The sequence below is a fragment of the Scyliorhinus canicula genome, chromosome 17 (assembly GCF_902713615.1).
Source record: "Scyliorhinus canicula chromosome 17, sScyCan1.1, whole genome shotgun sequence".
Classification (NCBI taxonomy): domain Eukaryota; kingdom Metazoa; phylum Chordata; class Chondrichthyes; order Carcharhiniformes; family Scyliorhinidae; genus Scyliorhinus; species Scyliorhinus canicula.
The window spans coordinates 105,697,699-105,717,768 of record NC_052162.1 but is presented as its reverse complement, the minus strand read 5'-3'; the positions used below and the strand labels follow the sequence as shown (position 1 = coordinate 105,717,768).

Below are 20,070 nucleotides of genomic sequence, written 5' to 3'. Positions count from 1 at the left end.
TGACGCTCCGGCAGGAATGGAGAGCTGGAGTTCATCCTTGAAACCAGCAACGTTTAAACAATTTCGCCAAACGTGGGGCTCCAAATCACAAACCGAAACTCAGGCTCTAATGACTGAGCTAGTGGGCACTGGAATAGCAGCTGAACCAATGTCACTGCCCTGCCTTCGCAATGATTGTTGCGAATAGTGGTTCCTTATTCTACTTGTTAAAAGCAGGAGCTGCACAACTGGATCAACGTTGAGTGACACTGGTTCTGCAGAAGAGAACAATCAATCAACTCAGCGAAACTGCATGAAACTTTCACAGCAGTGGGAATCAATCCCACATTGCTACATAGACTGGAATCGAAATCCTCTGTCTTGCACCACTTGTAAGAAGTCTTACAGCAGGTTAAAGCTGTGTTCCGAAAGCTATGTTTCCAAATAAACCTATTGTACTTTAACCTAGTGCAACAGGAGTGCAGAGTACTGGGCTAATGGCAAGATTCTTGGTAATGTAGATGAACACAGAGATCTCGGCATCCAGGTACATAAATCCCTGAAAGTTGCCACCCAGGTTAATAGGGCTGTTAAGAAGGCATATGCTGTGCTAGCTTTTATCAGTAGGGGGATTGAGTTTCGGAGCCACGAGGTGCAGCTGTACAAAACTCTGGTGCGGCCGCAGCTGGAGTACTGCGTGCAGTTCTGTTCACCACATTATAGGAAGGATGTGGAAGCTTTGGAAAGGGTTCAGAGAAGATTTACTAGGATGTTGCCTGGTATGGAGGGAAGGTCTTACGAGGAAAGGCTCAGGGACTTGAGGTTGTTTTCGTTAGAGAGGAGAAAGCTGAGCATTGACTTAATAGAGACATATAAGATCATCAGAGGGTTAGATAGGGTGGACAGTGAGAGTCGTTTCCTCGGATGGTGATGACCAACACGAGGGGGCATAGTTTTAAATTGAGGGGTGGTAGAAAAAGGACAGATGTCAGAGGCAGTTTCTTTATTCAGAGAGTAGTAGGGGTGTGGAACGCACTGCCTGCAACAGTAGTAGACTTGCCAAATTTAAGGGCATTTAAGTGGTCACTGGATAGATATATGGATGAAAATGGAATAGTGTAGGTCAGATAGGCTTCAGATGGTTTCACGGGTCGGTGCAACATCGAGGGCTGAAGGGCCCGTACTGCGCTGTAATGTTCTATGTTGTAAGACGTCTTTCTGTGCCCACCGCAGCCCAACGCCAGCATCTCCATATCCGTGGACATCTTGGCAATACGACCAGATGCTGGATTTTGCCACCTCCAATGCAAGTATATCGTTCATTCAATGTGGAGACGGAAACTGCACACAATATTCCAGATGTGGTCTCATCAGAACCTGAAAAGCTGCAGCAAGGGTTTAAGTACGACAAAGCTTAGCAGCATGCAGAAGACTGGAAGGAGATTGTGACTGTGACTATTTGGCACTGCACACATTCCTGTATCAGTGTCCGGGGGGAAGAGGAAGATGAGATCCTGGTGTGGTTTTACCTTCTCATCTGTAATCTCCATCTCTTCTCAATACGTTGTGTCCTACACTGCCTGTTCCTGCTTTCGAGGTAAAGCTTGGGTTCGCCAACTGCCTGTTTGTATCAAGCAGCGCATTGACCCTGGGATATGGACGGACAGAGGGATCTGGATAGGTGAGGTAGCGACAGAAGCAGAAAGAGGTGTGGCATGAATGTGTTTGGAATTTCATGTGTGTCAGTTACTTCCAGTGATGAATATCTGCCGTATGTTGTCTTGAATGTTTCACAGGAGCCGCAGGGATAAGGGTGGTGGGTTTTGGAAATTGTAATTGATACATGAGCAGCCTGGAGTACTGTCTCACCTCACTGTCACTGTCACTCCAGCTGAGAGCAATCGGTGTTGCCATTGGCTTCAGAAGTCACTTGTATTACAGCTGTCATGGCATATTGTCGGAGATACTTGTCTCGAGTGCAAAAGGTCAGAAATGAAAAGTAAATGCTCTCCTTGATGAACTAAGTGAAAATGAAATGAAAATCGTTTATTGTCGCGAGTAGGCTTCAATGAAGTTACTGTGAAAAGCCCCGAGTCGCCACATTCCGGCGCTTGTCGGGGAGGCTCGTACGGGAATCGAACCGTGTTGCCGGCCTGCTTGGTCTGCATTAAAAGCTAGCGATTTAGCTGAGTGAGCAAAACCAGCCCCTGCAAAAGAGTAAACTTTCATTCCCTGACCGGGAATCGAACCCGAGTCGCGGCGGTGAAAGAGCCGAATCCTAAACACTAGACCACCAGGGACGCTGGCCTAATTCAGCGGAACGTTGCCCCAATTCTCTGGTGATCTCGTGGATTCGACCCTGGAACCAGTCGGGCCTGGGCACGAGTCCGTCAAGCTGAGAAGCGAAACTGAACTGCTTCCTGATTGAATCGATAATCAGTGGAATCAGAGCTGCATATCCCCATAGGGGCTGGAAATGCTACATGCGCAGCAGATCGGAAACAAATCCAGAGGAGAAGGACACTGATAGGCTTCAACGAGCTGACCATGGCGATTGTGCAGTGAGGTAAAATCTGGGTGGCAATTGATCAGATTTTACACATCGCACTGACACAATTATCTCCCAGATATGGGTCCACATTTAATTCAAAATGACAAGAGTGCATTAAAATCTCCGACTTCCAATGACATAGAGGCAATTTTCACTCATAAACCAGTAACTGTGGTACCATGAAAGCGGGATGGAGAGAAGACTAAATTTGATTTGTGACACTCCGGCAGGAATAGAGAGCTGGAGTTCGTCCTTGAAAGCAGCAACGTTTAAACAATTGCGCAAATCGTGGGGCTCCAAACCACAATCCGAAACTCAGGCTCCAATGACTGAGCAAGTGGGCACTGGAATAGCAGCTGAACCAATGTCACTGCCCTGCCTTCGCAATGATTGTTGCGAATAGTGGTTCCTTGTTCTACTTGTTAAAAGCAGGAGCTACACAACAGGATCAACGTTGAGTGGCACTGATTCTGCAGAAGAGAACAATCAACTCAGCGAAACTGTATGAAACTTTCACAGGACTGGGAATGAATCCCACATTGCTAGAAAGACTGGAATCGAAATCCTCTGTCTTGCACCTCTGTGGTACCAAGAAAGCGGGATGGAGACAAGACTAAATTTGATTGGTGACACTCCGGCAGGAATAGAGACCTGGAGTTCATCCTTGAAAGCAGCAACATTTAAACAATTGCGCAAAACGTGGGGCTCCAAACCCCACGTGGGGCTCCAAACCCCACAGTAAGAAGTCTTACACCAGGTTAAAGCTGTGCTCTGAAAGCAATGAATCCAAATAAACCTATTGTACTTTAACCTAGTGTAACAGGAGTGCAGAGTACTGGGCTAATGGCAAGATTCTTGGTAATGTAGATGAACACAGAGATCTCGGCATCCAGGTACATAAATCCCTGAAAGTTACCACCCAGGTTAATAGGGCTGTTAAGAAGGCATATGGTGTGCTAGCTTTTATCAGTCGGGGGATTGAGTTTCGAAGCCACGAGGTCATGCTGCAGCTGTACAAAACTCTGGTGCGTCCGCAGCTGGAGTACTGCGTACAGTTCTGGTCACCACATTATAGGAAGGATGTGGAAGCTTTGGAAAGGGTTCAGAGGAGATTTACTAGGATGTTGCCTGGTATGGAGGGAAGGTCTTACGAGGAAAGGCTCAGGGACTTGAGGTTGTTTTCGGTAGAGAGGAGAAAGCTGAGCGTTGACTTAATAGAGACATATAAGATCATCAGAGGGTTCGATAGGGTGGACAGTGAGAGTCTTTTTCCTCGGATGGTGATGACCAACACGAGGGGGCGTAGTTTTAAATTGAGGGGTGGTAGAAAAAGGACAGATGTCAGAGGCAGTTTCTTTATTCAGAGAGTAGTAGGGGTGTGGAACGCACTGCCTGGAACAGCAGTAGACTTGCCAAATTTAAGGGCATTTAAGTGGGCACTGGATAGACATATGGATGAAAATGGAATAGTGTAGGTCAGATAGGCTTCAAATGGTGTCACGGGTCGGTGCAACATCGAGGGCTGAAGGGCCCGTACTGCGCTGTAATGTTCTATGTTGTAAGACCTTTTCCTGTGCCCACCGCAGCCCAACGCTAGCATCTCCACATCCGTGGACGTCTTGGCCATACTACCAGATTCTGGATTTTCTCTCACACTGGGAGAAAGTGCAAATTGCTCAGTCACCCGAAGCTGGAATTGAACCCGGAACACAAGAGCTGTGAAGCAGCAGTGCCACCATGTGTGGTGAACCAGCCCAGATACGCTGGTTTGCTATTCAAATCTTCTCTGCTGCGAACTGAACATTGAATTGCAGAGTCCCTCACACGTTGCAGCAAAACAAACTGCTCCAGATGAGGATCGAACTCACAACCTCGGCATAGCTCGCTATCTGCACTGCTGTATAAGTACCGCGCGCTAACCGATTGCGCCACTGGAGCCCACAATACGTGTCAGTTCTTCAAAGTTTGGGAATCCATTGAATTCTGTACCGCAGGTCTCCGTGAATCCTCAGATCTTGCAGATATTGAAGCGTCGGATGGAGAGATTGTTGCACCCGAAGGGAATTAAGGGTTATCGGGATCGTGTTGGTAATTGGTTTTAAGGCTGGGGATTCGCTGTGATCTTATTAAGTGTCAGAGGAAGCGCAAGGAGGCTATTGGTCGATTGCAGCTCCTTAATTTATATTTTATTTCAATGGCATTAGAGCAAACAGAATGGTAAACAGAAAATCCCCGAATCTGGTCGTCTGGCGAAGTGGTCCAATGATGTGGAAATGCCGCCTTTGGACTGTGGTGGGCACAGGATGAAGTCTTGCAGCACTAGGTTAAAGACCAATAGGTTTATTTGGAATCACTAGCTTTAGGAGCGGAGGTTTAAACTGATGTTGTAAGACGTCTTACAAGTGGTCCAAAGCAGTGGATTTCGATTCCTGCCTCCATAGCAATGTTGGTTTGATTCCCACTGTTGTCAAAGTTTCATGCAGTTTATCTGTGGTGCCTGAATGTGCTATTCTACACAACCAGTGCCAACCCAAAGTTATGATGTGGAGGTGCCGGCGATGGACTTGGGTGAGCACAGTAAGAAATCTTACAACACCAGGTTAAAGTCCAACAGGCTTGTTTCAAATCACTAGCTTTCGGAGCACTGCTCCTTCCTTAGGTGAATGAAGAGGTATGTTTCAGACACATATATAAAGAGACAAACTCAAAGATGCAAGACATGCTTTGAATGCGAGCAACTGCAGGTAATTAAGTCTTTAGAGATCCCGAGATCTGTAAAGACTGTAAAGATTCGGACCTGAACCCAAAGTTAATCTAATTGTGCAACTCCTGCTTTTAACAAGTAGAACGAAGAACCAAAATTCCAAAAACAATTATTTCGAAGGCAGGGCAGTGACATTGGGTCAGCTGCTATTTCAGTGCCCAGTAGCTCAGTCGTAAGAGCCTGAGATTCGGATTGTGGTTTGCAGCCCCACGTTTGGCGCAGTTGTTTCAACGTTGCTGCTTTTGTGAATGAACTCCAGCTCGCCATTCTACCCGGAGTGGCATCACTCAAACTTAGTCTTGCCTCCATCCCGCTTTATTAGTATCAGGGTTACTAATTTATGAGTGGAAACTACTTCTGTGTCTCGGGAAGTCGGAGAGTAGAATGTTTAATTCAGCAAGATCTTAGGATCAAGGAGCTGCCAGATGCAAACAGGCAGTTGGCGATCCCGAGCTTAGCCTCGAAAGTAGGAACAGGCAGTGTAGGACACAAGGTATTGAGAAGAAATGGAGTTTACAGATAATAAATAGGAAATAGGAATGTGCGCAGTGCCACATATTCACAGTCACAATCTCCTTCCAGTCTTCTGCATGTTGCTCGGTTTTGTCGTCTTTAATGTCTTGCTACAGCTTTTCTTTTTGTGATGAGACCACATCAGGAACATCGTGTCAGTTTCGGTCTCCACATTGAAGAGACTATACAAGGGGGCATAACGATAAGATTCAGAGTGCGAGATATAGGAGGGATATCCGATGTTGTTTCTTTGCTCCGAGAGTGGATAGGGTGTGGAATGGACTGCCTGCTGTGATAGTGGGGTGGAACGCTTTAGGAACTTTCAAGCTGTCTTTGGATAGGACCATGGCTACAGCTGTCATGATGCTAATTTTAATGACATAAAATCATAGAATTATCTTACACAGACTGGAGCCTAAATCCTCCCCCTTAGCCCAATCAGTCACGTTACCACGTCTCATTATCGATTGAATGAAATTAAATGTAAACATTCCCAAAGTTCCCAAGTGATTTTCCTGTTACACTTCTTCTTTCGTTTATTACCAAGGATTCAGTCAGAAATGGAACATGGAAAGTAACACTGGGGTGAAACCATTCACTTGCACTCAATGTGACAAGAAATTCACGCAGTTATCCAACCGATTGCCAGTCCAACAAATTCACACTCGGGAGAGACTGTTCACCTGCGCCAAGTGTGAGAAGCGATTCACTTAGTTCTGCTCCCTGATGTCACACCAACATGTCCACACTGGGGAGAGGCTGCTCACCGGCTCAGAGAGTGGGAAAGGATTCACTGCCTCTTTCCACCTGCTGAGCCATCAGCTAGTACATACTGAGGTGAGAGCTTTTTAATGCCCAGACTGCGAACGTGCTTTAAATCTTCAGGTTGGTGGTTCGAGGCCACCCAGAGACGGCTTTTTTGCTGTTTTCTCTCCATCGCATTCATTGTTCACAGTTCTGGGTTGTTATTGGGTCCTTGGGCAAAATATGTCTCAAGTGTTAACGGCTCTACTGTGATCTGGTGTTACCAAAATAATTTAGTCAATGAATATTCATGAGAAACATATTACATGTAATAAAATATGTATTTCAAATATGCGATTAAACTTGATAACCTGACTTAAAGGTTTAATTGTTGGCTGATCTTCCTACACAATTCCATCTTCCCACAGCTCGCCTTCATTTCCGAATAGAACGAAAAGCTTGTCTATCCCAACCTGAAATGTGTTCAATGTTGGAACATGCACAACCCTCTGGTGTGGAGAATTTCAAAGATTCACAACCTTTTGAGTGAAGTAATGTCTCCTCATCTCAGTCACGAATGAACAGCCCCTATCCTGAGACTCTGCCGTAGTGTTTTAGATTCCCTGACCATTGGAAACAATCTCTCAGCGTCCACCCTATCAAACCTATTCACAATTGTGTGGGTTTCTTTGAGATCACCGCCCAGTCTTCTAAACTCCAGGGAATTTCAGCCCAAATTTCTCAGCCCCTTTACATAGGAAAACCCTGTCATAAGAACATAAGAACTAGGAGCAGGAGTAGGCCATCTGGCCCCTCGAGCCTGCTCCGCCATTCAATTAGATCATGGCTGATCTTTTGTGGACTCAGCTCCACTTTCCGGCCCGAACACCATAACCCTTAATCCCTTTATTCTTCAAAAAACTATCTATAAGAACATAAGAACTCATCCAGAGAAGAATCTCGTGAACATTTGCTGTACCACCTCCAATGCAAGTATATCGTTCATTCAATGTGGAGACGGAAACTGCACACAATATTCCAGATGTGGTCTCATCAGAACCTGAAAAGCTGCAGCTAGAGTTTAAGTACGACAAAGCTTAGCAGCATGCAGAAGACTGGAAGGAGATTGTGACTGTGGCTATTCGGCACTGCACACATTCCTGTATCAGTGTCCGGGGGGAGGAGGAAGATGAGATTCTGGTGTGGTTTTACCTTCTCATCTGTAAACTCCATCTCTTCTCAATACGTTGTGTCCTACACTGCCTGTTCCTGCTTTGGAGGCAACGCTTGGATTCGCCAACTGTCTGTTTGTATCAAGCAGCGCATTGACCCTGGGATATGGACGGAGAGAGGGATCTGGATAGGTGAGGTAGCGACAGAAGCAGAAAGAGGTGTGGCATGAATGTGTTTGGAATTTCATGTGTGTCAGTTACTTCCAGTGATGAATATCTGCCGTATGTTGTCTTGAATGTTTCACAGGAGCCGCAGGGATAAGGGTGGTGGGTTTTGGAAATTGTAATTGATACATGAGCAGCCTGGAGTACTGTCTCACCTCACTGTCACTGTCACTCCAGCTGAGAGCAATCGGTGTTGCCATTGGCTGCAGAAGTCACTTGTATTACAGCTGTCATGGCATATTGTCGGAGATACTTGTCTCGAGTGCAAAAGGTCAGAAATGAAAAGTAAATGCTCTCCTTGATGAACTAAGTGAAAATGAAATGAAAGTCGTTTATGTCGCGAGTAGGCTTCAATGAAGTTACTGTGAAAAGCCCCGAGTCGCCACATTCCGGCGCTTGTCGGGGAGGCTGGTACGGGAATCGAACCGGTTGCTGGCCTGCTTGGTCTGCTTTAAAAGCTAGCGATTTAGCTGAGTGAGCAAAACCAGCCCCTGCAAATGAATAAACTTTCATTCCCTGACCGGGAATCGAACCCGAGCCGCGGCGGTGAAAGCGCCGAATGCTAACCACTAGACCACCAGGGACGCTGGCCTAATTCAGCGGGACGTTGCCCCAATTCTCTGGTGATCTCGTGGATTCGACCCTGGAACCACTCCGGCCTGGGCACGAGTCCATCAAGCTGATAAGCGAACCTGAACTGCTTCCTGATTGAATCGATAATCAGTGGAATCAGAGCTGCATTTCCCCATAGGGGCTGGAAATGCTACATGCGCAGCAGGTCGGAAACAAATCCAGAGGAGAAGGACACTGATAGGCTTCAACGAACTGACCATGGCGATTGTGCAGTGAGGTAAAATCTGGGTGGCAATTGATCAGATTTTACAGATCGCACTGACACAATTATCTCCCAGATATGGGTCCACATTTAATTCAAAATGACAAGAGAGCATTAAAATCTCCGACTTCCAATGACATAGAGGCAATTTTCACTCATAAACCAGTAACTGTGGTGCCAAGAAAGCGGGATGGAGACAAGACTAAATTTGATTGGTGACACTCCGGCAGGAATAGAGAGCTGGAGTTCATCCTTTTAAGCAGCAACGTTTAAACAATTGCGCAAAACGTGGGGCTCCAAACCACAATCCGAAACTCAGGCTCCAATGACTGAGCTAGTGGGCACTGGAATAGCAGCTGAACCAATGTCACTGCCCTGCCTTCGCAATGATTGTTGCGAATAGTGGTTCCTTGTTCTACTTGTTAAAAGCAGGAGCTGCACAACAGGATCAACGTTGAGTGGCACTGATTCTGCAGAAGAGAACAATCAATCAACTCAGCGAAACTGCATGAAACTTTCACAGCACTGGGAATGAATCCCACATTGCAATATAGACTGGAATCGAAATCCTCTGTCTTGCACCTCTTGTAAGAAGTCTTACATCAGGTTAAAGCTGTGCTCCGAAAGCTATGATTCCAAATAAACCTATTGTACTTTAACCTAGTGTAACAGGAGTGCAGAGTACTGGGCTAATGGCAAGATTCTTGGTAATGTAGATGAACACAGAGATCTCGGCATCCAGGTACATAAATCCCTGAAAGTTGCCGCCCAGGTTAATAGGGCTGTTAAGAAGGCACATGGTGTGCTAGCTTTTATCAGTAGGGGGATTGAGTTTCGGAGCCACGAGGTCATGCTGCAGCTGTACAAAACTCTGGTGCGGCCGCAGCTGGAGTACTGGGTGCAGTTCTGGTCACCACATTATAGGAAGGATGTGGAAGCTTTGGAAAGGGTTCAGAGGAGATTTACTAGGATGTTGCCTGGTATGGAGGGAAGGTCTTACGAGGAAAGGCTCAGGGACTAGAGGTTGTTTTCGTTAGAGAGGAGAAAGCTGAGCGTTGACTTAATAGAGACATATAAGATCGTCAGAGGGTTAGATAGGGTGGACAGTGAGAGTTTTTTTCCTCGGATGGCGATGACCAACACGAGAGAGCATAGTTTTAAATTGAGGGGTGGTAGAAAAAGGACAGATGTCAGAGGCAGTTTCTTTAATCAGAGAGTAGTAGGGGTGTGGAACGCAATGCCTGGAACAGTAGTTGACTTGCAAAATTTAAGGGCATTTAAGTGGTCACTGGATAGACATATGGATGAAAATGGAATAGTGTAGGTCAGATAGGCTTCAGATGGTGTCACGGGTCGGTGCAACATCGAGGGCTGAAGGGCCCGTACTGCGCTGTAATGTTCTATGTTGTAAGACCTTTTCCTGTGCCCACCGCAGCCCAACGCTAGCATCTCCATATCCGTGGACGTCTTGGCCAGACTACCAGATTCTGGATTTTCTCTAACACTGGGAGAAAGTGCAAGTTGCTCAGTCACCCGAAGCTGGAATAGAATCCGGGACGCAAGAGCTGTGAAGCAGCAGTGCGACGATGTATGGTGAACCAGCCCAGAGACGCTGGTTTGCTATTCAAATGTTCTCTGCTGCGAACTGAACATTGAATTGCAGAGTTCCTCATACGTTCCAGCAAAAAAAACTGCTCCAGGTGAGGATCGAACTCACAACCTCGGCACAGCTCGCTGTCTGCACTGCTGATTATGTACCGGGCGCTAACCGATTGCGCCACTGGAGCCCACACTATGTAGCAGTTTTTCAAAGTTTGGGAATCCATTGAATTCTGTACCGCAGATATCCGTGAATCCTCAGATCTTGCAGATATTGAAGCGTCGGATGGAGAGATTGTTGGACCCGAAGGGAATTAAGGGTTATCGGGATCGTGTTGGGAATTGGTTTTAAGGCTGGGGATTCGCTGTGATCTTATTAAGTGTCAGAGGAAGCGCAAGGAGGCTATTGGTCGATTGCAGCTCCTTCATTTATGTTTTATTTCAATGGCATTAGAGCAAACAGAATGGTAAACGGAAAATCCACGAATCTGGTCGTCTGGCGAAGTGGTCCAATGATGTGGAAATGCCGCCATTGGACTGGGCTGGGCACAGGATGAAGTCGTACAGCACTAGGTTAAAGACCAATAGGTTTATTTGGAATCACTAGCTTTAGGAGCGGAGGTTTAAACTGATGTTGTAAGACGTCTTACAAGTGGTCCAAAGCCGTGGATTTCGATTCCTGCCTCCATAGCAATGTTGGTTTGATTCCCACTGCTGTCAAAGTTTCATGCAGTTTATCTGTGGTGACTGAATGTGCTATTCTACCCAATCAGTGCCAACCCAAAGTTATGATGTGGAGGTGCCGGCGTTGGACTTGGGTGAGCACAGTAAGAAATCTTAAAACACCAGGTTAAAGTCCAACAGGTTTGTTTTAAATCACTAGCTTTCGGAGCACTGCTCCTTCCTCAGGTGAATGAAGAGGTATGTTCCAGACACATATATAAAGAGACAAACTCAAAGATGCAAGACATGATTTGAATGCGAGCAACTGCAGGCAATTAAGTCTTTAGAGATCCCGAGATCTGTAAAGACTGTAAAGATTCTGACCTGAACCCAAGGTTAATCCAATTGTGCAGCTCCTGCTTTTAACAAGTAGAACGAAGAACCAAAATTCCAATAACAATTATTTCGAAGGCAGGGCAGTGACATTGGGCAGCTGCTATTTCAGTGCCCAGTAGCTCAGTCGTAAGAGCCTGAGATTCGGATTGTGGTTTGCAGCCCCACGTTTGGCGCAGTTGTTTCAACGTTGCTGCTTTTGTGAATGAACTCCAGCTCGCCATTCCACCCGGAGTGTCAAGCTCAAACTTAGTCTTGCCTCCATCCCGCTTTGTTAGTATCAGGGTTACTAATTTATGAGTGGAAACTACTTCTGTGTCTCGGGAAGTCGGAGAGTTGAATGTTTAATTCAGCAAGATCTTAGGATCAAGGAGCTGACAGATGCAAACAGGCAGTTGGCGAACCCGAGCTTAGCCTCGAAAGTAGGAACATGCAGTGTAGGACACAAGGTATTGAGAAGAAATGGAGTTTACAGATAATAAATAGGAAATAGGAATGTGCGCAGTGCCACATATTCACAGTCGCAATCTCCTTCCAGTCTTCTGCATGTTGCTCGGTTTTGTCGTCTTTAATGTCTTGCTACAGCTTTTCAGGTTCTGATGAGACCACATCAGGAACATCGTGTCAGTTTCGGTCTCCACATTGAAGAGACTATACAAGGGGGCAGAACGATAAGATTGAGAGTGCGAGATATAGGAGGGATATCCGATGTTGGTTCTTTGCTCCGAGAGTGGATAGGGTGTGGAATGGACTACCTGCTGTGATAATGGGGTGGAACACTTTAGTCATTTTCAAGCGGTCTTTGGATAGGACCATGGCTACAGCTGTCATGATGCTAATTGTATTGACATAAAATCATAGAATTATCTTACACAGACTGGAGCCTAAATCCTCCCCCTTAGCCCAATCAGTCACGTTACCACGTCTTATTATCGATTGAATGAAATTAAATGTAAATATTCTCAAAATTCTCAAGTGATTTTCCTGTTACACTTCTTCTTTCGTTTATTGCCAAGGATTCAGTCAGAAATGGAACATGTAAAGTAACACTAGGGTGAAACCATTCACTTGCACTCAATGTGACAAGAAATTCACGCAGTTATCCAACCGATTGCCAGTCCAACAAATTCACACTCTGGAGAGACTGTTCACCTGCGTCCAGTGTGAGAAGGGATTCACTCAGTTCTGCTCCCTGTTGTCACACCAAGTCCACACTGGGGAGAGCCTGTTCACCGGCTCAGAGTGTGGGAAAGGATTCACTGCCGCATTCCACCTGCTGAGGCATCTGCTAGTACATACTGAGGTGAGAGCTTTTTAATGCCCAGACTGCGAACGTGCTTTAAATCTTCAGGTTGTTGGTTCGAGGCCATCCAGTGACGGGTTTTTTGCTGTTTTCTCCCCATCAGCATTCATTGTTCACAGTTCTGGGTTGTTATTGGGTCCTTGGGCAAAATATGTCTCAAGTGTTAACGGCTCTACTGTGATCCGGTGTTACCAAAATAATTTAGTCAATGAATATTCATGAGAAACATATTACATGTAATAAAATATGTGTTTCAAATATGCGATTAAACTTGTTAACTGGACTTAAAGGTTTAAATGTGGGCTGATCTTCCTACACAATTCCATCTTCCCACAGCTCACCTTCATTTCCGAATAGAACGAAAAGCTTGTCTATCCCAACCTGAAATGTGTTCAATGATGGAACATGCACAACCCTCTGGTGTGGAGAAGTTCAAAGATTCACAACCTTTTGAGTGAAGTAATGTCTCCTCATCACAGTCACGAATGAACAGCCCCCTATCCTGAGACTCTGCCGTAGTGTTTTAGATTCCCTGACCAGTGGAAACAAACCCTCAGCGTCCACCCAATCAAACATATTCACAATTGTGTGGGTTTCTTTGAGATCACCTCCCAGTCTTCTAAACTCCAGGGAATTTCAGCCCAAATTTCTCAGCCCCTTTACATAGGAAAACCCTGTCAACCAGAGAAGAATCTCGTGAACCTTTGCTGTACCACCTCCAATGCAAGTATATTGGCCATTCAATGTGGAGACCGAAACTGAACACAATATTCCAGATGTGGTCTGATCAGAACCTGAAAAGATGCAGCAAATCTTTAGTACGACAAAGCTTAGCAACATGCAGAAGATTGGAAGGAGATTGTGACTATGACTACTTATCACTGCACACATTCCTGCATCAGTGTCCGGGGGGACCAGGATGATGAGATCCTGGTGTGGTTTTACCTTCTCCATAAGACCATAAGACATAGGAGCGGAAGTAAGGCCATTCGACCCATCGAGTCCACTCCACCATTCAATCATGGTTGAATTCAACTCCATTTACCCGCTCTCTCCCCATAGCCCTTACTTCCTCGAGAAATCAAGAATTTATCAATTTCTGTCTTAAAGACACTCAACGTCCCGGCCTCCACCGCCCTCTGTGGCAATGAATTCCACAGACCTACCACTCTCTCGCTGAAGAAATTTCTCCTCATCTCTGTTCTAAAGTGACTCCCTTTTATTCTAAGGCTGTGCCCCCGCGTCCTAGTCTCCCCTGCTAATGGAAACAACTTCCCTACGTCCATCCTATCCAAGCCATTCATTATCTTGTAAGTTTCTATTAGATCTCCCCTCAACCTCCTAAACTCCAATGAATATAATCCCACGATCCTCAGACGTTCATCGTATGTTAGGCCTACCATTCCTGGGATCATCCGTGTGAATCTCCGCTGGACCCGCTCCAGTGCCTGTATGTCCTTCCTGAGGCGTGGGACCCAAAATTGCTCAGAGTATTCTAAATGGGGCCTAACTAGTGCTTTATAAAGCCTCAGAAGTACATCCCTGCTTTTATATTCCAAGCCTCTTGAGATAAATGACAACATTACATTTGCTTTCTTAATTACGGACTCAACCTGCAAGTTTACCTTTAGAGAATCCTGGACTAGGACTCCCAAGTCCCTTTGCACTTTAGCATTATGGATTTTGTCACCGTTTAGAAAATAGTTCATGCCTCTATTCTTTTTTCCAAAGTGCAAGACCTCGCACTTGCCCACGTTGAATTTCGTCAGCCACTTCTTGGACCATTCTCCTAAACTGTCTAAATCTTTCTGCAGCCTCCCCACCTCCTCAATACTACCTGCCCCTCCACCTATCTTTGTATCATCGGCAAACTTGGCCAGAATGCCCCAGTCCCGTCATCAAGATCGTTAATATATAAAGAGAACAGCTGTGGCCCCAACACTGAACCCTGCGGGACAACACTTGTCACCGGTTGCCGTTCCGAAAAAGAACCATTTATCCCAACTCTCTCTTCTGTCTGACAGCCAATCGTCAATCCATGTTAGTACCTTGCCTCGAATACCATGGGCCCTTATTTTACTCAGCAGTCTCCCGTGAGGCACCTTGTCAAAGGCCTTTTGGAAGTCAAGATAGATAACACCAATTGGCTCTCCTTGGTCTAACCTATTAGTTATCGCTTCAAAGAACTCTAACAGGTTTGTCAGGCACGACCTCCCCTTACTAAATCCATGCTGACTTGTCCTAATCCGACCCTGCACTTCCAAGAATTTAGAAATCTCATCCTTAACGATGGATTCTAGAATTCTGCCAACAACCGAGGTTAGGGTGATTGGCCTATAATTTTCCATCTTTTTTCTTGTTCCCGTCTTGAACAGGGGGGTTACAACAGCGATTTTCCAATCCTACAGATTCTCATCTGTAAATTCCATCTCTTCTCAATACGTTGTGTCCTACACTGCCTGTTCCTGCTTTGGAGGCAAAGCTTGGGTTCGCCAACTGTCTGTTTGTATCAAGCAGCGCATTGACCCTGGGATATGGACGGACAGAGGGATCTGGATAGGTGAGGTAGCGACAGAAGCAGAAAGAGGTGTGGCATGAATGTGTTTGGAATTTCATGTGTGTCAGTTACTTCCAGTGATGAATATCTGCCGTATGTTGTCTTGAATGTTTCACAGGAGCCGCAGTGATAAGGGTGGTGGGTTTTGGAAATTGTAATTGATACATGAGCAGCCTGGAGTACTGTCTCACCTCACTGTCACTGTCACTTCCAGCTGAGAGCAATCGGTGTTGCCATTGGCTGCAGAAGTCACTTGTATTACAGCTGTCATGGCATATTGTCGGAGATACTTGTCTCGAGTGCAAAAGGTCAGAAATGAAAAGTAAATGCTCTCCTTGATGAACTCAGTGAAAATGAAATGAAAATCGCTTCTTGTCGCGAGTAGGCTTCAATGAAGTTACTGTGAAAAGCCCCGAGTCGCCACATTCCGGCGCTTGTCGGGGTGGCTGGTACGGGAATTGAACCGTGTTGCTGGCCTGCTTGGTCTGCTTTAAAAGCCAGCGATTAGCTGAGTGAGCAAAACCAGCCCCTGCAAAGGAGTAAACTTGCATTCCCTGACCGGGAATCGAACCCGAGCCGCGGCGGTGAGAGCGCCGAATCCTAACCACTAGACCACCAGGGACGCTGGCCCAACTCAGCAGGACGTTGCCCCAATTCTCTGGTGATCTCGTTGATTCGACCCTGGAACCACTCCGGCCTGGGCACGAGTCCATCAAGCTGATAAGCGAACCTGAATTGCTTCCTGATTGAATCGATAATCAGTGGAATCAGAGCTGCATTTCCCCATAGGGGCTGGAAATGCTACATGCGCAGCAGGTCGGAAACAAATCCAGAGGAGAAGGACACTGATAGGCTTCAACGAACTGACCATGGCGATTGTGCAGTGAGGTAAAATCTGGGTGGCAATTGATCAGATTTTACACATCGCACTGACACAATTATCTCTCAGATATGGGTCCACATTTAATTCAAAATGACAAGAGAGCATTATAATCTCTGACTTCCAATGACATAGAGGCAATTTTCACTCATAAACCAGTAACTGTGGTGCCAAGAAAGCGGGATGGAGACAAGACTAAATTTGATTGGTGACACTCCGGCAGGAATAGAGAGCTGGAGTTCATCCTTGAAAGCAGCAACGTTTAAACAATTGCGCAAAACGTGGGGCTCCAAACCACAATCCGAAACTCAGGCTCCAATGACTGAGCTAGTGGGCACTGGAATAGCAGCTGAACCAATGTCACTGCCCTGCCTTCGCAATGATTGTTGCGAATAGTGGTTCCTTGTTCTACTTGTTAAAAGCAGGAGCTACACAACAGGATCAACGTTGAGTGGCACTGATTCTGCAGAAGAGAACAATCAACTCAGCGAAACTGCATGAAACTTTCACAGCACTGGGAATCAATCCCACATTGCTATATAGACTGGAATCGAAATCCTCTGTCTTGCACCTCTTGTAAGAAGTCTTACACCAGGTTAAAGCTGTGCTCCGAAAGCTATGATTCCAAATAAACCTATTGTACTTTAACCTAGTGTAACAGGAGTGCAGAGTACTGGGCTAATGGCAAGATTCTTGGTAATGTAGATGAACACAGAGATCTCGGCATCGCGGTACATAAATCCCTGAAAGTTGCCACCCAGGTTAATAGGGCTGTTAAGAAGGCATATGGTGTGCTAGCTTTTATCAGTAGGGGGATTGAGTTTCGGAGCCACGAGGTCATGCTGCAGCTGTACAAAACTCTGGTGCGGCCGCAGCTGGAGTACTGCGTGCAGTTCTGGTCACCACATTATAGGAAGGATGTGGAAGCTTTGGAAAGGGTTCAGAGGAGATTTACTATGATGTTGCCTGGTATGGAGGGAAGGTCTTACGAGGAAAGGCTCAGGGACTTGAGGTTGTTTTCGTTAGAGAGGAGAAAGCTGAGCGTTGACTTAATAGAGACATATAAGATCGTCAGAGGGTTAGATAGGGTGGACAGTGAGAGTCTTTTTCCTCGGATGGTGATGACCAACACGAGGGGGCATAGTTTTAAATTGAGGGGTGGTAGAAAAAGGACAGATGTCAGAGGCAGTTTCTTTATTCAGAGAGTAGTAGGGGTGTGGAACGCACTGCCTGGAACAGCAGTAGACTTGCCAAATTTAAGGGCATTTAAGTGGGCACTGGATAGACATATGGATGAAAATGGAATAGTGTAGGTCAGATAGGCTTCAGATGGTTTCACGGGTCGGTGCAACATCGAGGGCTGAAGGGCCCGTACTGCGCTGTAATGTTCTATGTTGTAAGACCTTTTCCTGTGCCCACCGCAGCCCAACGCCAGCATCTCCATATCCGTGGACGTCTTGGCCATACTACCAGATTCTGGATTTTCTCTGACACTGGGAGAAAGTGCAAATTGCTCAGTCACCCGAAGCTGGAATTGAACCCGGAACACAAGAGCTGTGAAGCAGCAGTGCCACCATGTGTGGTGCACCAGCCCAGAGACGCCGGTTTGCTATTCAAATGTTCTCTGCTGCGAACTGAACATTGAATTACAGAGTCCCTCACACGTTGCAGCAAAAAAAAACTGCTCCAGGTGAGGATCGAACTCACAATCTCGGAATAGCTCGCTGTCTGCACTGCTGTATAAGTACCGCGCGCTAACCGATTGCGCCACTGGTTCCCACAATATGTAGCAGTTCTTCAAAGTTTGGGAATCCATTGAATTCTGTACCGCAAATCTCCGTGAATCCTCAGATCTTGCAGATATTGAAGCGTCGGATGGAGAGGTTGTTGGACCCGAAGGGAATTAAGGGTTATCGGGATCGTGTTGGGAATTGGTTTTAAGGCTGGGGATTCGCTGTGATCTTATTAAGTGTCAGAGGAAGCGCAAGGAGGCTATTGGTCGATTGCAGCTCCTTAATTTATATTTTATTTCAATGGCATTAGAGCAAACAGAATGGTAAACAGAAAATCCACGAATCTGGTCGTCTGGCGAAGTGGTCCAATGATGTGGAAATGCCGCCTTTGGACTGGGGTGGGCACAGGATGAAGTCTTACAACACTAGGTTAAAGACCAATAGGTTTATTTGGAATCACTAGCTTTAGGAGCGGAGGTTTAAACTGATGTTGTAAGACGTCTTACAAGTGGTCCAAAGCAGTGGATTTCGATCCCTGCCTCCATAGCAATGTTGGTTTGATTCCCACTGCTGTCAAAGTTTCATGCAGTTTATCTGTGGTGACTGAATGTGCTGTTCTGCACAATCAGTGCCAGCCCAAAGTTATGATGTGGAGGTGCATGCGTTGGACTTGGGTGAGCACAGTAAGAAATCTTACAACACCAGGTTAAAGTCCAACAGGTTTGTTTCAAATCACTAGCTTTCGGAGCACTGCTCCTTCCTCAGGTGAATGAAGAGGTATGTTCCAGACACATATATAAAGAGACAAACTCAAAGATGCAAGACATGCTTTGAATGCGAGCAATTGCAGGTAATTAAGACTTTAGAGATCCCGAGATCTGTAAAGACTGTAAAGATTCGGACCTGAACGCAAAGTTAATCCAATTGTGCAGCTCCTGCTTTTAACAAGTACAACGAAGAACCACAAATTCACTAACAATTATTTCGAAGGCAGGGCAGTGACATTGGGTCAGCTGCTATTTCAGTGCCCAGTAGCTCAGTCGTAAGAGCCTGAGATTCGGATTGTGGTTTGTAGCCCCACGTTTGGCGCAGTTGTTTCAACGTTGCTGCTTTTGTGAATGAACTCCAGCTCGCCATTCCACCCGGAGTGTCAATACTCAAACTTAGTCTTGCCTCCATCCCGCTTTGTTAGTATCAGGGTTACTAATTTATGAGTGGAAACTACTTCTGTGTCTCGGGAAGTCGGAGAGTTGAATGTTTAATTCAGCAAGATCTTAGGATCAAGGAGCTGCCAGATGCAAACAGGCAGTTGGCGATCCCGAGCTTAGCCTCGAAAGTAGGAACAGGCAGTGTAGGACACAAGGTATTGAGAAGAAATGGAGTTTACAGATAGTAAATCGGAAATTGGAATGTGCGCAGTGCCACATATTCACAGTCACAATCTCCTTCCAGTCTTCTGCATGATGCTCGGTTTTGTCGTCTTTAATGTCTTGCTATAGCTTTTCAGGTTCTGATGAGACCACATCAGGAGCATCGTGTCAGTTTCGGTCTCCACATTGAAGAGACTATACAAGGGGGCATAACGATAAGATTCAGAGTGCGAGATATAGGAGGGATATCCGATGTTGGTTCTTTGCTCCGAGAGTGGATAGGGTGTGGAATGGACTGCCTGCTGTGATAGTGGGGTGGAACACTTTAGGAACTTTCAAGCGGTCTTTGGATAGGACCATGGCTACAGCTGTCATGATGCTAATTTTAATGACATAAAATCATAGAATTATCTTACACAGACTGGAGCCTAAATCCTCCCCCTTAGCCCAATCAGTCACGTTACCACGTCTCATTATCGATTGAATGAAATTAAATATAAACATTCCCAAAGTACCCAAGTGATTTTCCTGTTACACTTCTTCTTTCGTTTATTACCAAGGATTCAGTCAGAAATGGAACATGGAAAGTAACACTGGGGTGAAACCATTCACTTGCACTCAATGTGACAAGAAATTCACGCAGTTATCCAACCGATTGCCAGTCCAACAAATTCACACTCGGGAGAGACGGTTCACCTGCGCCCATTGTGAGAAGGGATTCACTGAGTTCTGCTCCCTGCTGTCACACCGACAAGTCCACACTGGGGAGAGGCTGTTCACCGGCTCAGA

General features: G+C 46.0%; 3 non-coding genes across 3 annotated transcripts; all 3 read right to left on the bottom strand.

Annotated features, from left to right (window-relative positions):
* Nucleotides 1-4,373: 4,373 nt before the first annotated feature.
* trnai-uau lies at nt 4,374-4,468 on the bottom strand. Its single transcript has 2 exons — nt 4,431-4,468; nt 4,374-4,409 (listed from the first exon to the last, which is right to left on the bottom strand). It is a non-coding gene; the product is annotated as a tRNA-Ile (tRNA).
* Nucleotides 4,469-8,460: 3,992 nt separating this feature from the next.
* On the bottom strand, nt 8,461-8,532 carry trnae-uuc. Its single transcript has one exon. It is a non-coding gene; the product is annotated as a tRNA-Glu (tRNA).
* A 7,316-nt stretch (nt 8,533-15,848) lies between these two features.
* On the bottom strand, nt 15,849-15,920 carry trnae-cuc. The gene has a single exon. It is a non-coding gene; the product is annotated as a tRNA-Glu (tRNA).
* Nucleotides 15,921-20,070: the final 4,150 nt, after the last annotated feature.